Source organism: Podarcis melisellensis (genome assembly GCF_964234715.1).
Source record: "Podarcis melisellensis genome assembly, chromosome: 9".
Classification (NCBI taxonomy): Eukaryota; Metazoa; Chordata; class Lepidosauria; order Squamata; family Lacertidae; genus Podarcis; species Podarcis melisellensis.
The window spans coordinates 22372239-22389577 of record NC_138541.1 but is presented as its reverse complement, the minus strand read 5'-3'; the positions used below and the strand labels follow the sequence as shown (position 1 = coordinate 22389577).

At 43.1% G+C, this 17339-nt stretch overlaps 1 protein-coding gene across 1 annotated transcript in view; it reads right to left on the bottom strand.

Annotated features, from left to right (window-relative positions):
- TET2 (tet methylcytosine dioxygenase 2) overlaps nt 1-15501 on the bottom strand; it is a 68627-nt gene extending 53126 nt beyond the window's left edge. The window contains exon 1 of the mRNA XM_081924759.1: nt 15347-15501. The gene's annotated coding sequence lies outside the window, so the exon portion shown is untranslated. The remainder of the gene's footprint in view (nt 1-15346) is intronic.
- Between the last annotated feature and the right edge of the window lie 1838 nt (nt 15502-17339).

The window sequence follows — 17339 nt, the reverse complement described above, 5'->3', positions numbered from 1 at the left end:
CAGAGCTGCAAAGTAAAATTCTGCAATCACTTCAGGCAAAATGTAGTCTCATGAATAGCTCAGCACACACTCTTCATTGTCATCCTGCATGCACTGAGAAAGCTCAATAACTACTGTTTGTCTAATTAAGGACCCATTTTGGCCAACAGTTTCATCATTATCTTACACAGATGCCCCCACTGTTTGTTTTTAGGCCCGGCAAAACCACTTCTATTTACCCAGGCTTTTGATCCTTAATTGGAAGAGTAACTGGCTAAGTCTGTGTCCTTTTTTTTTTTACTCGCCCCTTTAAGTGGGGTGGTAGGATTTGTCCCCCTCCCCCTACGCACACCACTTCCTTTTCTAAGATATTCATGGCACATTTACAAACTTAATGTATGGCATACTGAGTGGTTGATTAGCCTGAGCAGATCCCACAGTCCTCATAATTAAAAATGGAAGTGTGCAAAACCCTGATATCCACAACTGATATTGCACAAAGGTAATTACACGGCTCCATGCATACAAAGTCTTCTGCATATGAAATCCATATGTGGAACTGTGGAATGAATGTCTTTTTTATTTTCTACCAATCCCCATTCTTTCCAAAATGGAATTGTAAAAGTGGCAAACGGATTCTAATAAAGAATCTGAGACAAGTCCTTTCAGAAGAATATGTCACAACACGAGCTCCTTTTATACTTTTATAAAATGTTCCAAGTCACTACACACTTGAAGAAACGGAAGCTTACGACGATGAAGAAAGCGCCATCAAATGTATTCTGACTTGCCTGAAACGCTTATTCAGGCTAGTTAGCGGCTGCATGAGTAAAGTTACGTGCTCACATACCCAACGTGCATTTTCCTAGCATGTGTGTTTCCCCACCTCCCGCCCAACTGCTCTGTTGAGTCTACGCCAACATCCGTGATCCAGGTCATTTTAGTGAGCCTGATACAGCACTTGCTGGCTGTTACATAACTGCCCTCAGGAATTCTGGGATCGTGTTTGTAAACACTACAGCCATGTGCGCGAAGCCACGTTGCGAGACATCAGAATGACCTGGAACGCCTGCTTTCGAGGTAAACCCTGACACTACAGTGTTTGTACATCCGAGCTGCGCTGCAGGGCTAAGACCAGCGTGTTCCAGTCTATTTTGCCCTAGCAAGTTTCATCACCGGTGCCCACAAATGGCCCACAAATGTCAATCAATTCATGCTGCCAGGCATTTTTCTCCCAAAGAGAACTTCAAGACAAAGTCTCTTCAGTTCAGGGACCAAGAGCTGTGCTTTCTACTTCCAGCATTGGTGAATTTGATATATACACTAGGCAAAGAAATGATATGAGTACCACAAGGATACACAGACATTTAACAGTATAAATGCAGCAGCACAGAACCAGGCTTTCAGTGTTTAAAAGAGGAGACATTTAACTATTTCCACTCATTACAGTTGTATGGAAAACACACAAACAAAGCTCTATCACTTCCCCTCTTTCTTAGAGAAGCTTTCCTTTTGAAAAACAGCTGAAGGGGTTCACTGAAAATGTTATTCATAATCATGTACATTAAATGTTCTACTAATGTATCCAGGCAAATGGAAAAAGGTGTGTGTGTGGGGGGGGAGTGAATAGATTTGCCTCTGCCAAGCTATTTTAAATGCAGCTGCGAATCCCATTTGCTTTTGACCTTTACTGCAAGAGGAGAGAAAAGGATGGAGTTAAAACGTTGCTAAGCCCTGCTGAGTTTGCATTTCTTCAGACCGTTTAAGCCAGGAATAAGAAGGAAAATAGGCGAGGCCCGCCCCAAACTAAAACAAAGGGAGAACCTTAGAAAAGACAACAATATTTTTTTTTCTTTTGTAGTAAGGTAAAATGTCATTTGGAAAGAGAAAAGAGTTCTAGAACTCTCATCAATCAAGAAATAAATTTTCAATAGAAGAGATATAAGAAGTGTGGGGTTTAACCATAATGTGACACAACCTCAGCGTACACTTACCTGGAAGCAAGACCCATTGAATAAGGGTGTTCTAATTACTTAATTAATTTGTTAGTTGTTTTATCTTGTCCAAGGCAATCCAAAGTGACTATAACCAATCAACCAGACAAAAACAACCCCCGCACACACAGATGCATCAAAACCAGTGGAAGGAAACAGATTTTTAAAAATCCCACTCACTTCAAAATTATAACTCTCATTTGCCCACAAATTCTTGGAGATTCTAGGAAAGCGAAAGCAGGGGGTGCCAGGAGGAGGTTGGCAAACAACCGCCACCACCACCCAACAACAACAAACCACCTTTGGTAACAGAATTTCTTTCTACTGCAAACATTTATCCAAGAACTGCTTGGATCCTATGAGTGAGCCTATGTCTCCAGCATTCACAGTTGCTTCCATCCTTGAGATATGGATCACTCATGAGATCCAAGCAGTTATTGGAGAAAAGGAGAATCACCTTCCCAAACAGTACCGGGTATTGCTTCAGGAGAACAGTCCCACAGACCTCCAAGAAATTAAAGAGAACTGCAGCCACCTCTCTTCTGAGTAAGCATGCTTAGGATAGCTGCATGATAGTCTTTGCACTTGTGAAAAGCATTTGCTAGTGGCTGGCTAAAATGAATATGTTCTGAGATGGGTGCATGAAATGGGTGTTTGAAAGTTGGTGCCGCCATATGTGACAGCATACCCTGCTCAAACAACTATGAATGTGTAGCAGCCTGCTCACCTTAAACAAAAAGGTAAAGGACCCCTGACAGTTAAGTGCAGTCGTGAACAACTCTGGGGTTGCAGCGCTCATCTCGCTTTACTGGCCGAGGGAGCCGACGTTTGTCTGCAGACAGTTTTTCCGGGTCATGTGGCCAGCATGACTAAGCGGCTTCTGGCGAAACCAGAGCAGCGCACAGAAACACCATTTACCTTCCCACCACAGTGGTACCTATCTATCTACTTGCACTGGTGTGCTTTCAAACTGCTCGGTTGGCAGCAGCAGGGACCAAGCAACGGGAGCTCACCCTGTTGCGGGGATTTGAACCGTGACTTTCTTATTGGTAACCTCAGTGGTTTAGACCACACCACCACCCACATCCCACCTTACCACACCTCACACCTGTAAAGCACTTTAAAACCCCATGCTTACCTTCAACTGTAACAAGAAAATCACTGCAGTAGCAAAATGTTTGCCTGCTTTTTTGGTTGGAAGAGTTTAAATGTTTTGACTAGAATTCTGGAAAGCTAATCTGCTACAGCATGCTCTTCTGTGCGATTTATGCAGCCCTACTTTGTGTGTGCATGACTGCAGCCTGGGTTAAAGACTGCTGATTGGAGTGTTTAGCATTTCCCCCCATAGATCCAAATAGCAAGGACTCACCCAGCATTACTTTCATATGTTTGCAGTTGTCTGCAGACTATTAGTCCTTTCGGAAAGCAGAAACTACGTCTACTCCCCATGGCACACACGGTTTGCACTGGCCGGTTCCAGTTCTTTGTCAAGCGGTGAAGCTTCTATTTTTGGCTCACCGCAGATGACCTTGCTGTAAGCTACAGAGCTGAATGTCGCCAAAACAAAAGGAGATTATTAAGGGGGGGGGGGGAAGCAGGAAGGGAAAAGAACCCTGAGTATTGTGGAATACTCCAACCAGCCTATAACAAGGTTATGATGGCTGTGGGCGATAGTAAAAATGGAGGGGAGAGTAGACCATTGCGGGTGAACGCTGCTGACTCGCGAACTGTTGCACCCGCCAGACTGTTATGCAACAGCTCTTGGGAATTCTGGGAGGGTGTTTGTAAACAGTCAGACATGTGCGCAAAGTCCACGTGGTGCTGACTGAGGCTGGATCGGAAGAAACTCTGAATGGAAAGAGCAGCTCGGTCTGCAGCATTGAAGGGAAAGCAAGTTGGAGCCATGCATCTCGGGGCCTTCCTGGAGAGCAAAATGTTGCAAAGAGTGTGCATCCCATCACAGTGGCAGACATTTCCTAGAACGCTTAGCTGCTTTCTCCAAAGCAAGACAAAAACGTGTGCAAACTATTGAGGAAAGAAATCAGAAGGAACTGTATGAGGAGTGAACAAGCTACGATGTAACTTTCTGTAACTCAAGTACAGGCAAAGGAACATTAGCAATAAATTTAAAACAAGCATCCTCATGAAAATAAAGAACTGATATACTGATTGCTGTAATGAAGATACTGAAATTTATTTTAAAAGTTTCAGCTTTCACACAGAAGACACTGTTCAGTGGTTTCCAATAGGATACCTGGTCCTATCTGCATTAATTTCTAATGAAGTCCCTTGTGGGTTCATGAGTATTTACTTCCACATATATAGACTTGATGGTTGCAGCATTTGGGCACAGCGCGTATGAAGCTCTGCTTGAATATATTTTGTTTCTCTATCCACTATACCCAGACACCTGGAAGATTGCAATCTCAAACTACAAACTTGAAAGTAACTTCAGTCCAACAGGGCAATACTTGTCAATATGGTTTGAACAATGCAAGAAGTCATTGTGTCTTTGAACTCGTCCTATCTTTGAACTGGTAAGCAACCTACAGATGCTAAGTCTGAACTAATTAATGGCATCATTGTATGTGGTAGGTGATGTATACAAGTCAAAGAGCATATACGGTAGGTTTAATAAAAGAAACCAGAGCCCCTTGTTTATTGAAGTGGCATGCCACAGCCTTATCTCCTAACTGCTACTTTTAATTGTGGTTATTACTTCATAGTACAATTATTTTTGACAGAAGCATGCACTTCAAGAAAAAGACAGGCTGGACTGAGGGTCCCCCCCCCAATCTGTTTGGTAGTCTTTTGGCTTCAATTCTTGCATTCATTCATCTGCCATTAAAAAGCCATGGCCTGGGGCAGCCTTCCCACTGAAATAAGTTAAATATTTGGGATTATTCACTGAACTATAGCAGACACAAATGAAAATTAAAGCTGTAGTGCAAGAACTAAAAGGGAAATCTAATTTCAAGAACTAAGGCCAGTTTACCTGGCATCACAGATTTGGATTTCATGTATGGGTAGGAAGTCACCAGATAATATTTATTTTCCTGTATAAAGTTATTGGGCTTTCAGTTTCTGCCTCTAAATCAACTTATTTCAGTAAGCAATGAGTGTTAACCTTATTAGAAATCTGCAGTAGAACTATAGATAGATACATAAGAGAGAGAGAGAAAGAGAGAGAGAGAGAGATAAACACAACACATTTTTCAAGCTGAGTTGTGGACATATTACTTTTCAAGGGAAACCCCTTTACACCTCAGTGGACCAGCTATGGACTCATATATTATGGTACTTCCACATGCTAAGTTTTTTACCATGATAATAGCATTCTTGTGCAAGGCAAGCCAGCACGTCATATATTCATAAGCTAGACAAATACTTTGTCAATGCCAGTTAGTCCAAATGTACAGACAAGTTTAGCTCATGGGGACCAGCAGCCTTTGTGCAATGCCAGCAATGGTAGCTCCAAACCAGCATGGTACCAGGTCTCTCTTCTGTTACCCACTTCCTATTTTACTCAGGCTTGCACCCGTCAACAGTGGGGAAGTGGATAATGAGAGGTGCCCAAGAACTAGAGCTGTTTCCTTCCATTTCAAGTTCAGCACTTTGGAGCAGGCCCTAGCTCCCATGTGCAAACCACAGGGTAAAAATATAACCCAAACAATAATTATTCCCTGTTAGCACTGCATTCGAGCCCAGATTGCCTTTCATCTTGAGACATAGCTCATGCAGCCTCTACAGCTAACTTTCCAGTGGGTCCCTTCAAACACAAGGATTTTGTGGAACAGTATAGCATTGTAAGTCACCCAAAGAACTCTGGTTCTGTGATGGCACAAGAGTTGCCATAAATAAGTAAACAAATGAGGGGTTAATTATAGGAGCAGAAATATGCACAATCTAGCATTGCTATCCAATCTTCTCTAGCACAACTATTACTTTATTGGATTACAACTCTCTCTTTTTATCTCAGCATCTCCATTTACTCTATTCACCACTTCCCATTCTATATACTAGCTTAGTGAAAAGGAAGTGATGTAACAGGAGTGAGTAATCTATATTCCTCCAGATGTTGTTGAAACGCATAATCCCTTACCACTGGCCATGTTAGCTGTGGCTATTCGGTATTGCATCTGGAACATCTGGAAAGCCATAGATTCCCCCCTCCCTGGTTGTATAGACCATTAACTATTCTCTCAGTGTGATCACCCCCCCCCCAATGCATTTAGGCTCATTTTACAAAGCACGCTTTCTGCACAAGACTCTAGCAAAAGCATCACAATTCAATCAGAAACTCAAGACTAAAAGTCTATCTAGACCTCTAGCTGACAATATGTGCAGGGTAAAGGAATCATTCCAGAATTTCAGACAAGAGAATTAATTATCTGTGGCTGCAGCCAAAATGCCTTTCTCCCATATCCTGCTGCCTGCTTGGCAACTTATTCTCTGTAATACATTGTGCAAGACCTGAACTAAACTGTCATTTGGGGCAATTCCAGCCAAGAGATGTATATTTATTGTAGGTTCCTCACCAGGCAAGTCAACAAAGCAATCACCTCGTTTTTAATAGACTAATGGCACAGTTCTTTCAGATGAACAAATATCAAGCTCTACACAGAGTTTCTTATGCTAGAGCAGAGAACAGAAAATGTGCAAGTGTACACTATCACAATAATAAATGCATGGGTATCAGTATATCCAGTTAAGTAATAAGCCCTCTCCAGGCCAGTACTCTTCCTCACCCTTCTACATTACAGAGATAATTTCAATAATATGAATTAATTAATCATTTCAAATAGAGGAGGGATACACACACAAACCCTTTTTTTAAAAAGGAGCAAAGCTGTTGACCCAACTCCTGCTTTTGTGCTTTAAACCTCTTAAAAACTCTGCTTCAGGATCTGTGGGAGAACCCCTTCTTGGCATCCCATTACTGGCTGAAATTCACTGTGATGTGGAATACTGCCTTCTCAGTGGTGGCACCAGTTTTATGGAATGCCCTCCCCTCTGTGATAATGGCTGGCCCCTGATGCATTAAGAACCAGCCCATCTCATTTGGAGCACATTAATGTAGTGAGGCCAGACACTAATAGGGTCTTGCCTGCTGTAGGATTAGAACTGCATAGGGAATTTTATTTAGCATTTCAGGAAATTTTCCATTGTAGTGGTTTTATGATCCTGATCTGCGGTGTATGTTACATACACTGGAATCATTACACAATGAAGGCTGGGGTACAAATTGAAAGAGAAATTAAAACAATACGAAACATTTCTAAGGGCAGGTTCATATAGTCAAGGACATCACTTGGTTATGGGATGCCAATGAAAGTATGAACGGACTCCATTTAGAAACACGTATGTAACTGCTATAGATACACACATCAGTGGTTGATTCACACATGCTAGTCAGACCACTCCTGAACATGTGAACTAGACCTAAGAGTCCATGCCCATAGATCTCCACACTGCATGTCCTCTATTCCTTCTGTGAATAAGCAGTCACAGCTGTCCAGACATTATCACCATTACGGCTATAGAGGAACCCCAAGCAAATCTGTTTAGTTTGCTTGGGCGCAAGAACGGCAGGTGATACACCCTTCTTGACAGAAGAACTACAAACTATAATTCAAAGTCTCCCGCTCATGTAAGTATTTTTCATGCCTGGCAATGGCAGGTGGTGGAACTCTGCAAAATGTGTGGAGCTGTGCCTTCCACATTTACATGATGTATATGGTGTGGCTGCTTATGTATTCAGGGCTATTGCAGCCACAACCTCCAGTGTTGCATATTATCTGGAGTTTCAGCAAAACTGGATTTCCTTGCAGATCTGCTTCAAGTCCCATTTTCCTTGTACAGAAGAAAACAATTTCAAATGCCAACGATTAAGAACAAGGACAGTTCTCAGCTGTTCTAGAATATATCTACAATATTGGCTGCATTCACACGCCATGGTAAATCACAGGACAGCGGACACCGGAAATGTGCTTTGCTTGCTGAAGCTCCATGATTCAATCTCTACTATCTTCAGGTAGGGCTGGGAAAGACTCCTGTTTGAAACCCAGAGTGTTCAGATCAAAGCTCTTCTTGCACTCTATACTATTGCAATCCTTACAAGAATCCAGAAGACAGGGGAGTAGGAAGAAAGACTTACCGGTACATCAGTGGTATAGTACATGCTTTGCAGGCAGAAATCCCACGTTCAGTCCCTAGGAATTCTGGGCAGGGCTGGGAAATATTATTGCCTTAAACTCTGGAGAGCCACCACCAGTCAGTGTTGAATGCTAACCTAGATGGAGCAGTGGTCTGACTTGGTTAAGGCAGCTATCCTATGCACTTGGGCTGGGGTTGAGGCCAAGGGAGTAGTTTGTCAGAAGCCAATTCATGACTTTAGGGCAGGGTTTCCCAAATATAAGTCTCCAGCTGTTTTTGAACTATAATTCCCATCATTCCTGACCACTGATCCTGCTAGCTAGGGATGATCGGAGCTGTAGTCCAAAAACAGCTGGAGACCCAAGTTTGGGAAACCCTGCTTTAGGACAACAGCACGGCTAAAGGGGAGGGGGTCCCAATTCATAGCACAGTATCTTCATCGGTAAACTAGACATGGGTTAAATCAGTCACCAGCCCTTACAATTTAGGCTTCTTAAATCTTACACTGATTATTAGAATCTTCACAACTACACCTGTATCTGTGACATGCTTTGTATTTCTGTAGCATCTTCAGTTAGTGATTTTTCAAATAAATTTAAAAGACTTCTAAGTTTCCAGAGGTCCACTGAAGTGGATTTGTTGTTACCTGCAGTTCAGATTAAAATGACAACAGAGCTATAATAGGTATGTTCAAATCTCTCTTCAGCTTCTATCCATCTCTGATTCACACTGCAGTCAGTTTTTTATGATTCATAATGCATCCCACTGCGTTTCAGAACTAGATAAAACAAATAGCCTTTCTAGATGATGTCATAACATTAAGAATTGGCAAAATGCCTTCACAGCAGCCAGAGAGAACAAGACAAATCAATAGTTCATCTTGTTCGGCAAAATAATTTGAGATGGTGTTTTCCAGCATTGTTCAAAAGAACCACCAATTCTTTTCGAACCTTAGCATGGGCTCAAAAGTGGACAAAGGGGGGAAAGAGTGAGAAAGAAAACAAAGGAGAAAAACAGCACAGATGGAGCTAGCATTGATCTTGTACCAAAGCTGACCCAGTTGTGGCACTGGTCATTGTTAAAAGGCTATGCTGCAGCAATGCCAATTGTGAAGAATGCTTTGGAAACTCCAAAATGCCATCACATAGAATTCTTCTGTGTGGTGACAGACACAGTAAATCTAGACTGCCTCTGCTCATAAAGACATAAGTGCTAACTTTCTGTATTGGATTAAATGTCTATCTAATCTAATCCACTTCTGACTGCTAGAGCTCTCAAGCAGATGTCCTGGGGAAGTTCACAAGCATGGTGTTCTGGGAACAGCCATTAGCCGTTCCTTATAATTTGGCCCCAGTATCTAGTAGTCAGCGATATTTTACCACTGGGCATGGCACAATATGCATATTTAGTTGTTATGTGCAATAGCTGATGACACATTTACCTTCCATGAATTAATCTAACACCAGGGCCCACCTTGCCACACACAGAGGCTTTCAAAAATACCTCCGGGTGCTTGAATTCCATGGAGAAGCTTTCTAGTTACATATCCAAGCTCAAAAGTGCCCTGGAGAAAACAGCCGGTTATAAGTGAAATAAACATGGAGAATCTTCATCCCAGAGCAGCTACGAACCAATCAGGCCTTACAGATTTCCAGTTCCTAGAAGTTTAAGTTGCAATGGCTCTAGTGTGGTGTAGTGGTCAAGAGCGGTGGACTCGTAATTTGGTGAACTGGGTTCGCGTCTCCGCTCCTCCACATGCAGCTGCTGGGTGACCTCGTCACACTTCTCTGAAGTCTCTCAGCCTCACAGAGTGTTTGTTGTGGGGGAGGTTAGCCGCTTTGAGACTCCTTAGGGTAGTGATAAAGCAGGATATCAAATCCAAACACTTCTTCTTCTTCTACTTGGTGACATGGCCATAACAATCTCTTTCAAGAAGACTGAAACAGAGTAGCCACTCTGCTTCTTGCATGTAACCAAACAATTTTGTAACCAAAGTGTTCTTTACTATAATGCCATTGACAATCTCTTAGGAAGTACAGTCGTACCTTGGAAGTCGAACGGAATCTGTTTCAACTTCCAAAATGTTCAGAAACCAAAGTGTGGCTTCCAATTGGCTGCAGGAAGCTCCTGAAGCCAATCAGAAGTCCCGTCGGACATTTGGCTTCCGAAAGAACATTTGAAAACCAGAAGACTCACTTCCGGATTTTGATCATTCAGGAGCCGATTTTTTCGGGAGCCAAGATGTCTGAGATCCAATGTACGACTGTACAGTGAATACAACATGCATACAGCCCACATCTACATGGTGGAAAGTCACTAGCAGTATATTACATCCATGTTGCATCATCTGCATGAGCTTCCTATTGATTGCAGGCCCAAGTCAAGGTGATAGTTTTGACCTAGTCTCATGTATGGCTTGGGAGAATTAGGCCTGCAAATTATCATGATCCTCGACTATAATGGGGAAAACCAAGTTTAGCAACCAAGTTTAGCATCTCACACAGAGAGGAATTTTTAGCAACTGCTTCTCAGAAGTTGCTCAGCAAAGTCACAGTTTTTCTTTATCTAGCTGTTGGGGAGTGTGGGAAATATCTGTTTGAGTCTCATATATGTTTACCTGCCCTTAAACAATCGACTAGCCCACAGATCCACTGACAGCAGCATACACAAAAAATTGAGGCTCTGGTAAATCATAGAATCACAGAATTGTAGAACAAAAAAACTTATTTACATTTGTCCAATGGAACATGAAAAAGATCTCTTTGATCTCTTCAAAATCAGCAATATTGCCCTTGCAGGGAATTAAAAAGTGACTGTACTCCCCATCATTTTAAGGATTCCATTTCCCCTTTGCCCATTTATTATCAAGAAAGAAATTATTTCTCAATCTTTCATTAGCAATGTGAATACTCTAGAGTTGGCATGGACAGTGAACATCCCATGGATGTTGGGGAAAGTTGTCTTGTTTTTTTAAGTAGTCAGTGGGTTTGATCCAGACTAGCAGTGAAGTCTATTCATGAGTAACCTTTAGTTAGTTCAATGAGACTTACTCTGAGGGTAATTGTGTTTAGGAACACAGTCTGTTAGCTGAACTTGAGTTCCACTGAAATCAGTCTGAAAAGTTAGCCATAGTTAAACCTCAGCAAGTTTAACAGAAATAAAGCACAGCTAACTTATGGGTTGATCCAGCCCATAAGTTTATAACTGCACTGTGCCAATCAAGTAGCATCCTAAGTAAAATAGCAACCCCAGCAGAAAAAGCACTTAGGCAAGCTGCAACAAAATAGTGCAGTTTGCCACATGTACATTTATGAAACCTTGAGGACAGAGATGCTTTTGAGAAGGGCAACCAGTTTTAGTTGGTCCTGCAGGAATACAATGTACTGATTTCAAATGGCAATTTCAGTGCTACACATTATTTTGGAAATCAAGACAATCACCATGACTCTAAACATGTTTGCTTAGAAGCAAGCCCCACTGAGATTAGAATTGCAGCCACAGTCACTTCACATTGCCCTTTTGCCATTCAAAATTGAGTAACAATTGAACAACCATAACAATTTATCAGGGCACAATACTTTTGGCATAACAAAGTCTAAGACTAGGAACCTCATTTCAAAAATGTGGTTTGCGTATGCAGAACAATACAATAAGTGAAAGGTCCCAGAAATAATAACAATAACATGCTTTATCTCTAGAAGGGCAACATTCTGATAAAGTTGTCACTGTTTATTCTGATGATATGCAGTAACCTAGAACTCTTATCGCATCCACTAGGATGTTCAACAATGGAGCTTTTAAAGAGTAAAAGTCATTCAACTCTACAGTATATATTATGTATAATGTTGCTAAGCTAAAGGTTTTATCCTACAAGTTACACAAGTAAAGATTTAAGTACTTTTGAGGCAGGATCTAGATGCCCTTACCCGTACTAAGTACAAGATGCTACAGAATCTGTCACAGAACATTGGTAATATATTTATGGTAAAGATAAATGACCCCTGGATGGTTAAGTCCAGTCAAAGGCGACTATAGGGTTGCAGTGCTCATCTCGCTTTCAGGCCGAGGGAGTCGGCGTTTGTCCACAGACAGCTTTCCAGGTTGTGTGGCCTAAACTGCTTCTGGCACAATGGAACACCATGATGGAAACCAGAGCACACGGAAACGCCATGTACCCTCCTGCTGCAGTGGTACCTATTTATCTACTTGCACTGGCGTGCTTTTGAACTGCTAGGTTGGCAGGAGCTGGGACAGAGCAATGGGAGCTCACTCCATCACAGAGATTCGAACCGCCGGCCTTCTGATCAGCAGGCCCAAGAGGCTCAGTGGTTTAGACCACAGCGCCACCTGCATCCTTTACCATATTTATGGACTACATGTGGCAAATGAACTTTATGAACTGTGCTAACTTGCTACCTGCTTTCCTAGAAACCAGTGTCATGCTGATGCTCAGTGCTCGAGATACATTTGTGTGCACCAATATGCATGCAGCCCAAGACTGTAATTTGGGATAGAGACCAGTTTCACTGAAAGAGAAGGATGAGCCTACTTCCATATTGTGAATGGAAGCTGTACTGGATCCCCAACCAATCTGTGTGTGGAGTTCCCAGCTGAGAAAGAGAATCTGTGTGCAGAAGCTGCTTTCAAAGGTTAATCCCATCAGCAGTACTTAAGGATTTAATTTTTTTGTTTAAGCTTTTCAGAATATTGAATATTCTTGACAAAACACCAACGGCTCAGTTCATGATTATGGAGGAAAGTTTTCCCATTGCAGAGAGAGAGGTCTGGTAGGTGGATACCGTTTTGTTTAAAGAAAACAGCTATTTTCCACTGTACTTCATACGTGTGTCACTAACTTAAATAAAACAACAATTATTATCTGGGAACATATCAAGCAGCGCATGAGAACAATGCATACTGCTATTTTTATTATTACTGAAAAATAATAGAACAATGTGAGGAAATATGAACTTCTTAAGCTTATACGAAAAAAATCAACCCTCCGCTGATGTAACCAGAAAAAGTCAACAAAGCACATTAACCTTTGAGGAGTAATGTGGGAGTTGTTGCTAACATCCCTTTTACTTTTCAAAGCAGACTGCAGCTTGGACACAAGCTAATTGAGTGAATTTGTTAACAGAGATAAGAGTAGCAAGAACTCACAAGGGAGTTTCAACAGGTTTGTGTTAGGGAGGTTTGGTGTTTTTTAGTTTTTGTTTAAGACCAGGCATGCATTGGGTATGGGGTTGTTTCTGCCTTCTGATCAACCCCCCACCCCAATAACTGAAGCCTGCTCATTATGCTTGACCATTAACACCCATCTGCTGAATTTGTTTTACAAATAAGCTCTGTTCTATTGGCTTTAGATCTCAACTGAAAGTGCCATCATGGAATACACATGCAATTCCACAAATGACTGTAAGGCTATTGCTACTCCTCCTCTCCACCCCTCTTCCTGGAGTGTCAGCCTGCCATTAAAATGCAAATACAATGGCCTTATTAGCTAGCAAACAACCACCCACCGACCTTCTTCTACAGAGGGAAGGCATCTTTTCCTTCATTGTTTTAAAAATGCATTTGTGAATATGTAACAGCCAGACAAGTCCTATTCTACCATTGTTTACCATCTCATGGTATCAGGTTTTGTATTTGCATACTCACCATGGAGGGGAAAAACATATCTCAAAATGAGATCATCAGAGTGAACGTTTCAGTGGAAAGCTGCTAAGATCACATCAGCTCCTTCCATCCCCACCACAATCAGTTCACAAAGGCAAATTTTATATAACGTACACCCAAGTACTGTTGCAGAAAGCCTGCTAAGTGGCAAAAAAGAAACACTTCCAATTCGATTAAAGCTCCCATTACAGATCTAACATATGACCTATGGGAGTGATTGGAATTAGGTTTAATGCTAAATAATAAATACAAGAAGGCACAACGTTTTGCATTTGACTGGCGCATTCCTGGTAGATTATGGTTTAGTAGCCTTGATCTCGTTAAATGGCAATTATTTTAAAAGGGCATAAGAAGCTTCCCTCGTCGTCCTCCCACCCCCCGCCCACCACCCACATTGAGTAACTGGCTCTCATCACGGGATCCAGCAATTACGAAGCCAAAATAGCAAGCGCAGAGAATTGCAAAGGTAGAGAAAAGAAGCCGTGGAGCAAATGTCCTCTCCAGTTCTCTCTTCCTTCCCCAGCTTGGGGGGGGGGGGCTTCACTTTCCTTCTGCGCCCCTGACCTTGCCGTCCTGAAAACTCCACAGCCCCCCTCTCTCTTCCCCCCTCCCGCCCTCTCTCTTGGACTGCGCCTGCCTTTGTGTCTGCTTGTCACTCACCGGTAAACCAAATGAGAGCTGATTCATGAAAAGCACAAAGCCAGGGGGGGGGACACTTTCACACATTAAAAATCTCGCACGCACGCCTCTCTAACCCGCTGCGTCCAGCCAGAACGTCCCTGCCCTCTAACGCTAGGCACCTCTCAAGAAAGAGTTTGCTTTTGCCCAGAGATCACAAACCCTCTTCCACTTTATTGCTATTCTTTTTTTTTTAATAAGGGCATATACTCTTAAAGTTTTGGTCACATAACCCAACCATCGATTATTATTATTTTCGTAAAGCGACCCTCCGCAAACTTGCTGTCCCCAAGGCCACTTGGGAGTCTCTTTCCAGAATAAAGCCCGGACGCGATTAAGAACTCAGCACGTGTGTAAGCGAGAACACACGTTTAAAGGGCGGCTGCAACTGGGGGTGAGGGGTGTAGCGTGGAAGCGAAGAGGAGGAAAAAGAAGTGCAATTTTATAAGACAGGAAAAAAAACAAAACTTAAAGCAGATCGACTTCTCTGTCCAACAAACACAAAGGTGGGGGGGAAGGCTCACCCACCCCAAACCCAAGTAGCTAAAACAGCAAAGTTCACAAGGCGAAAGCTACACACATACAGGGGGAAATAGAAGGGGGAAGGAACCCCCAAAATAGCTTCGATTTTTTTCTATTTGTCAGCCATGTTGGCGAAGCTGCTGTAATTTTCTTTTCCATTTGGACCCGCGGAGAGTTGTGTGTGTGTGTGTGTTTCTTTCCCTAAAAGTCACACCAAGGAGCCCCACGGGCTACTAAAGGAGGTCAGGAAAGGAGAGCGTTTCGGAACAGGGGGAAAGGGAAAGAGAGACAGAGAGAGAGAGAGGGAAGAAGGAGAGAGAGAGAAGCACGCCTCTGACCTCTTTCCAGCAGTCCCCTCCGCCTCGCCGAATCCAGCCGAAGCAATCTGCTCTCCCTGCTAACCAATCCTAAAGGGCAGCCATCTTGCTTCCTTCTGCTCCTTTACGAAAGCAGCCTAGCCTCCGCATCAATATTCATAAGGCCGTTTTGACGTCTGCTCCCTCCTCGCTCGGCGGAGCCCCAGCGTCGCTCCCAGCGGCGGACGTGACTGCCATCCGAACGAGGGCGGGAGAGGGGGAGGCTGCTGCTGCTGCTTCGCTGTCTCCCCAACAGCGCCAGGGCGGGCGAGCGAGCGGGCTCGGGCTACTGGCTACTGGCAGAGACGCCAGCCTCTCCCCCTTTGGGGGTTTTCCCACACAAAGGCGTGGGAGACTTTTTACTGGGATAGCTCTATTGGGTTGTTCTAACAGGGGAGCCGGATAGGAAAGGGTGGTGTTGTAACGCGCGTGGCGGCGGCGGGGGGGGGGGGTGTTTGATGGATTTTTTAATTATTTTTTTATCACTTTTTCGGCTCTAAACCAGAAGGGCAGGAAATGCCAAAAAGCAGTCGCGTGTTTTTTGTGTGTTTTCCCAGCCCCCCCCCCATCCGCCCTTTTCCTTGCTGCTGCACTGCAGCCCCGATAATGTGACACAGTTGCAGACAAAGGACTCAAAACAAGGAGCTGTCATTCTTAACAGATGTTGTTTCCTGGTTAGGGAGGGAGAGCGCGTGCTCGAGCGCACGCGCGCATCCCACTCCCGGGCCCTTTAAGCAGCAAGAGGCTGTTTCTCCGACAATGGCTTGCTTGCTTGCTTGGCAAAGCGAACTTCGGCTCGGGCGCAGGCCCCGCCCCGCGATTTGCATATTCAGCGCTCGCTCGGGCGCCATTGGCTGGAAGCGCGGGCTCGGCCGTGCTTTTTAAAGGGTTGCTGCGCCCAAGTTCTCCAAAGTCCGCGGGGTTTCTCTCGCCTCCTCCTGTCCCGCCTCCTGTTTACGCCGGGCATGTGAGCGCACGGGGAGCAGCACGTGGATGGCACCGATCAAGGTCGGCACTCTTTGGTGGTTTGTGTTTTGCTGCAGACAGAAGAATCCGTTGGCTCAGAGAGAGTCATGAGGGGATCAGCCCAGTCCTGTGGGATCAATGGGTCCGGGCATGTTCAACTGGACTGCATGTTGCAGCATATTCATTGAAAAACCACCCTGCGTTTTGTTTTTAAGAAGTTGTAAAACGAGAACAGACTGCCTTTTGTTGCACTTAAAAAGAAAAAGGAAAAAGGAGGAAAGAGAGAAAAGTTAATCCAAACCACTGGATCATTTTTGGAATGTCGTCAATGTGTGGTCACAAATAAAAAGGATGGATATAGAACAATATCTTCCTAAACCATACTCGGAGTAAACCTATTGCAATCCATAGGCTTAAATTCCACCGAATGGAAATGCAGGATAACATGGCAGACGTTGTACAATTGAAACATGTATTGCAAAGAAATACGCACAAGCATTAGATACAAAAGAGTAACACTGAAGCAGCACATGGAGATAGTTTGTTGCTTTGAAACTTGTTTTGCACATTTGTAGTGATACAGTTTGTGTTGATGAATTGTTTTCGTTTAAAGCATTTGTATTTTGCTGTAGAATATAACAGCAGGCAATAATAATAATATTATTTTTATTTATACCCCACCCACCTGGCTGGGTTTCCCCAGCCACTCTGGGCAGCTTATAGAATATAAAAAACAAAACAAAACAGCAGGTGGACGGTCATTCTTAACCATATTTCATAACCATACTGAATAGTTTTACATACCCGTATAATAATATGATTTATGATATGTAAGAGGATGGTATATATTTTGATAATGGTTATTATTATGAACTAGGAAGAAGAACACACGAGAGTAGATGTTACAAAAGACACTGGGCTTCACCATTTTTCTATTGATTGTATAAACTAAGCTGACTCTAAAGGTGCAATCCTAAATCCACTTACCTGGGAATAAGCACCATTGAAC